Source organism: Pongo abelii, chromosome 1 (genome assembly GCF_028885655.2).
Source record: "Pongo abelii isolate AG06213 chromosome 1, NHGRI_mPonAbe1-v2.0_pri, whole genome shotgun sequence".
Taxonomy (NCBI): domain Eukaryota; kingdom Metazoa; phylum Chordata; class Mammalia; order Primates; family Hominidae; genus Pongo; species Pongo abelii.
This window is the reverse complement of record NC_071985.2, coordinates 38,317,539-38,323,714: the sequence shown is the minus strand read 5'-3', so window position 1 is coordinate 38,323,714 and position 6,176 is coordinate 38,317,539.

Here is a 6,176-nt window from a genome sequence, read left to right as displayed (position 1 = left end):
CACTGGACAGATCTTCCAGACAGAAAATCAGCAAAGACATTGGACTTAATCTGCACTATAGACTAAATGTACCTAATAGATATTTACAGAACATTTCATCCAATGGTTCTAGAATACACGTTCTCCTCAGCACATGGATCATTCTCAAAGATAGACCATATGATAGGCCACAAAACAAGTCTTAAAACATTCAAAAACTTGAAATAATATCAAATATCTTCTCTGACCACAGTGGAATAAAACTAGAAGTCAGTAACAAGAGGAATTTTGGAAACTATACAAACACATGGAAATCAAACAATACACTCCTTAATGACCAATATAACAATGAAGAGACTAAGAAGAAAATTGACAAATTTATTGAAACAAATAATGGAAACACAATATACCAAAACCTATGGGATACAGTGAAAGGAGTACTAAAAGAAAATATTTAGAGCTATAAGTGTCTACATAAAAAAAGTAGAAAAACTTCAAATAAACAACCGAATGATGCATCGTTTTAAATTTACTTTTTTTTTTTTTGAGACTGGATTGCAGTGGTGTGATCTCAACTCACTGCAACCTCTGCCTCCCAGGTTCAAGTGATTCTTGTGCCTCACCCTCCCAAGTAACTGGGATTACAGGCATGCATCATCACACCCAGCTAATTTCTGTATTTTCAGTAGAAATGGGGTTTCACCATGTTGGCCAGACTGGTGTTGAACTCCTGACCTCAGGTGATCTACTCACCTTGGCCTCCCAAAGTGCTAGGATTACAGGCATGAGCCACCTCATCCAGCCTATTTTAATTTTTTTTATATTTTTAACTTTTATTTTAGGTTCAGGGGTACATGTGAAGTTTTGCTACATAGGTAAATTTGTGTCATGGAGGTTTGTTGTACAGATTATTTCATCACACAGGTATTAAGCCCAGTACCCAACAGTTACCTTTTCTGCTCCTCTCCCTCCTCCCACACTCTACCCTCAGTTAGACCCCAGTGTCTGTGGTTTCCTTCTTTACATTCATAAGTTCTCATCATTTAGCTCCCACTTGTAACTGAAAACATGTGGTATTTGGTTTTCTGTTCCTGCATTCATTTGCTACAGATAATGGCTTCCAGCTCCATTCATATATATGCAAAAGTCATAATCTCTTTCTTTTTATTGCTGCATAGTATTCCATAGTGTATATGTACCACATGTTCTTTATCCAATCTGTCATTGATGGGTAGTTAGGTTGATTCCATGTCTTTGCTATTGTGAATAGTGCTGCAGTGAACATTCGTGTGCATGTGTCTTTATGGTAAAATAATTTATATTCCTCTGGGTATATGCTCAGGAATAGGATTACTGGGTCAAATAGTAGTTCTGCTTTTAGCTCTTTGAAGAATCACCATACTGCTTTCCACAATGTTTGAACAAATTTACACTCCCACCAACAATGTATAAGTGTTTACTTTTTTCTGCAACCTTGCAAGCATCTGTTATTTTTTGACTTTTTAATGATAGCCATTCTGACTGCTGTGAGATGGTACCTCATTATGGTTTTTGATTTGCACTTCTCTAATGATCAGTGATATTGAGCTTTTTCTCAAATGCTTGTTGGCTGTATGTATGTCTCCTTTTGAAAAGTGTCTGTTCATATCCTTTGCCCACTTTTAAATAGGATTGTTTGTTTTTCTCTTCTGTATTTGTTTAAGTTACTTATAGATGCTGGATATTAGACCTTTGTCAGATGTATAGTTTGCAAATATTTTCCCCCATTCTGTAGGTTGTCTGTTCAACCTATTGATAGTTTATTTTGCTGTGCAGAAGTTCTTATGCTTTTAGATCCCACTTGTCAATTTTTGCTTTTGTTGCTATTGTTTTTGGTGTCTTTGTCATGAAATCTTTGCCTGTTCCTATGTCTAGAATGGTATTGCTTAGGTTGTGTTCCACGGTTTTTATAGTTTTGGACTTTACATTTAAGTCTTTAAACCATCTCGAGTTGATTTTGTAAATGGTATAAAGAAGGGGTCCAGGCCGGGTACGGTGGCTCACGCCTGTAATCCCAGCACTTTGGGAGGCTGAGGCGGGTGGATCACAAGGTCAGGAGTTCAAGACCAGCCTGACCAAGATGGTGAAACTCGGTCTTTACTAAAATTACAAAAATTAGCTGGGCATGGTGGTGGGCTTCTGTTATCCCAGCTATTTGGGAGGCTGAGGCAGAGAATTGCTTGAACCCAGGAAGCGGAGGTTGCAGTGAGCCAAGAAGATGCTACTGCACTCCAGCCTGGGCAACAGAGCAAGACTCTGTCTCAAAAAAAAAAAAAAGAAGGGGTCCAGCTTCAATCTTCTGCATATGGCTAGCCAGTTATCCCAGCACTGTTTATTGAATAGGGAGTCTTTTCCCCATTGCTTGTTTTTGTCACCTTTGTCAAAGATCAGATGGTCGCAGGTCTGCAGCCTTGTTTCTGAGTTCTCTATTCTGTTCCATTGGCCTAGCTGTCTGTTTTTGTACCAGTACTGTGCTGTTTTGGTTACTGTAGCTCTGTGACATAGTTTTAAGTTTGCTAATGTGATGCCTCCAACTTTGTTCTTTTTACTTAGGATTCCCTTGCCTATTCAGGCTCTTTTTTGGTTCCATATGAAATTTAAAATAGTTTCTTCTAGTTCTGTGAATAATGTCCTTGGTAGTTTGATAGGAGTCACATTGAATCTGTACATTGCTTTGGGCAGTGTGACCATTTTAATGATATTGATTCTTCCTATCCATGAGTATGGAACATTTTTCCATTTGTTTGTGTATTCTCTGATTTCTTTGAGCAGTGTTTTGTAATTCTCATTGTAGAGACCTTTCACTTCCCTAGTTAACTGTATTCCTAGCTATTTTATTCTTTTTGTGGCAATTGTGAATGAGATTGCCATTCTGATTTGGCTCTCAGTTTGGCTGTTGTTGGTGTATAGTAATGCTAGTGATTTTTGTACATTGATTTTGTATCCTGAAACTTTGATGAAGTTGTTTATCAGCTGAAGAAGCTTTTGGGCTGAGACTATGGGGTTTTCTAAATATAGAATTATGTCATCTGCAAACAAAGATAGTTTTACTTCCTCTCTTCCTATTTGGATGCTCTTTATTTCTTTCTCTGGCATGATTGCTCTGTCTAGGATTTCCAATACTAGGAAATGTTGAATAGGAGTGGTGAGAGAGGGCATCCTTGTCTTGTGTTGATTTTCAAGGGGAATGCTTCCAGCTTTTGCTCATTCAGTATGATGTTGGCTGTGGGTTTGTCATAGATGGCTCTTATTATTTTGAAGTATGTTCCCTCAGTACCTAGTTTATTAAGAGTTTATAACATGAAGAGTGTTTAATTTTATCAGAAGTCTTTTCTGCATCTATTGAGATAATCATGTGGTTTTTGTCTTCAGGTCTGTTTATGTGATGAATCACATTCATTAATTTTCATATAATGAACCAACCTTGCATCCTTAGGATGAAGCCTACTTGATCATGGTGTATTAGTTTTTGATGTGCTGCTGAATTTGGTTTTCTGGTATTTTGTTGAAGATTTTTGCATTGATGTTCATTAAGGATATTGACCTGAAGTTTTCTTTCATTGTTGTGTCTCTGCCAGGTTTTTGTTTCAAGGTGATGCTGACCTCATAAAATGAGTTAGGGGATGGGCACAGTGGCTCACATCTGCAATCCCATCACTTTAGGGGGCTGAGGTGGGTGATTTGCTTGAGGTTAGGAGTTCAAGACCAGCCTGGCCAACATGGCAAAACCCCATCTCTACTAAAAATACAAAAATTAGCTGGGTGTGGTGGCATGCACCTATAATCCCAGCTACTCAGGAAGCTGAGGCATAAGAATTGCTTGAACTCATGTGGCAGAGTTTGCAGTGAGCTGAGATTGCACCACTGCACTCCAGCCTGGGTGACAGAGCAAGACTCTGTCTGGAAAAAAAAAAAAAAAAAAAGAGCTAGGGAGGATTCCCTCCTTCTCAAATTTTGGAATAGTTTCTGTAGAAATGTGCCAGCTCTTCTTTGTATATCTGGTAGAATTCAGCTCTGAATCCATTAGGTCCTGGGCTTTTTATGGTTGGTAGGCTATTTATTACTGAATCAATTTCAGAGCTCATTATTGGTCTGTTCAGGGAATCAATTTCTTCCTGGTTCAGTCTTGGAGGAATGTATTTGTCCAGAAATTTTTGCGTCTCTTCTAGGTTTTCTAGTTTGTGTGCATAGAGGTGTTTGTAGTCATTTCCAATGGTTATTTTTATTTCTGTGGCATCAGCTGTAACACTCCCTTTGTCATTTTTAATTGTGTTTATTTGGATCTTCTCTCTTTTCTTCTTGATGAGTCTAGCTGGCAGCCTATCTAATAATTTTTTCAAAAAAACCAACTTCTGGATTCATTGATCTTTTGAATGGTTTTTTGTCTTAATTTCCTTCAGTTTAGCTCTGATTTTTATAATTTCTTGTTGTCTTCTAGCTTTGGGGTTGATTTGTTCTTGCTTCTCTAATTATCTCAGATGTGATGTTAGATTGTTGAATTGAGATCTTTCTAACTGTTTGATGTAGGCATTTTAGTGCTATGAATTTCCCTCTTAACACTGCCTTAGCTGTGTCCCAGAGATTTTGGTATGTTGTATCTTTGTTGTCATTATTTTCAAAGAACTTCTTGATTTCTGCCTTAATTTCATTATTTACCCAAAAGTCATTCAGGAGCATGTTGTTTAATTTCCATGTAATTGTATGGTTTTGAGCGATTTTCTTGGCCTTGACTTTTATTATTATTGTGTTGTGGTCCAAGAGTGTGTTTGGTATGATTTTGGTCCTTTTGCATTTGCTAAGGATTATTTTATGTCCAATTACGTAATTGATTTTAGAGTATGTGTCATGTTGCAGGCAATGAGAAGAATGTATATTCTGTTGTTTTGGGGTGGAGAGTTCTGTAAGGGTCTATCACATCCATTTCATCCAATGTTGAGTTCAGGTCCTGAATACCTTTGTTAATCTTCTGCCTGGATGATCTGTCTAATAACGTCACTGGAGTGTTGAAGCCACTCATCGTTATTCTTTGAGAGTCTATGTCTCTTTGTAGGTTTCTTAAGAACTTGCTTTATGAATCTGGGTGCTCCTGTGTTGGGTGCATATATATTTAGAATAGTTAGGTCTTCTTGTTGAATTGAACCCTTTACCATTATGTAAAATCCTTCTTTGTCTTTTTTATCTTTATTGGTTTGAAGTCTGTTTTGTCAGAAACTAAGATTGCAACTCCTACTTTCTCTGTTTTCCATTTTCTTGCTAAATTTTTCTCCATCCCTTTATTTTGAGCTTATGTGTGTGTCATTACATGTGAGATGGGTGTCTTGAAGACAGCATACCATTGGGTCTTGCTTTGTTTGTTTGTCTTTTATTCTATTTTTCATCTACTTTGGCATCACCACACCTGGACGGAGCTTGCTTTTTTATCCAGGTTGCCACTCTGTGCCTTTTAAATGGGGCATTTATCTTGATTGCATTCGAGATTAATATTGATATGTGTGGATTTGATCCTGTCATTGTGTTGTTTGCTGGTTATTATGTTGGCTTGTTTGTGTGTTTGCTTTATAGTGACACTGATCTGTGTGTTTAAGTGTGTTTTTGTGTTATCTGGTAGTGGTTTTTCCTTTCTATATCTAGTGCTCCTTTCAAGATCTCTTGTAGGGTAGGTATGGTGGTAACAAACTCCCTCAACATTTGCTTATATGAAAAGAATCTTATTTCTCCTTCACTTAGGAAGTTTAGGTTTGGCTGGGTATGAAACCTAAACTTAGGAAGTTTATATGCTTAGGAAGTTTAGGTTTGGCTGGGTATGAAACTTCACTTAGGAAGTTTAGATTTGGCTGGGTATGAAATTCTTGGCTGAAGATTTTTTATTTAAGAATATTGAATATAGGCCCCCAATCTCTTCTGACTTGTAGGGTTTCAGCTGAGAGGTCTTCTGTTAGTTTGATGGGGTCCCTTTGTAGGTAACCTGCCCCTTATCTCTAGCTGCCTTTAACATTCTTTCCTTCATTTTGATCTTGGAAAATCTGATGATTATGTGTCTTGTGGGTGATCTTCTTCTTCTTTTTTTTTTTTTTTTTTTTAGAGTTTTGCTGTAGTTGCCCCAGGCTGGAGTGCAATTGTGTGATCTTGGCTCACTGCAACTTTACCTCCTAGGTTCA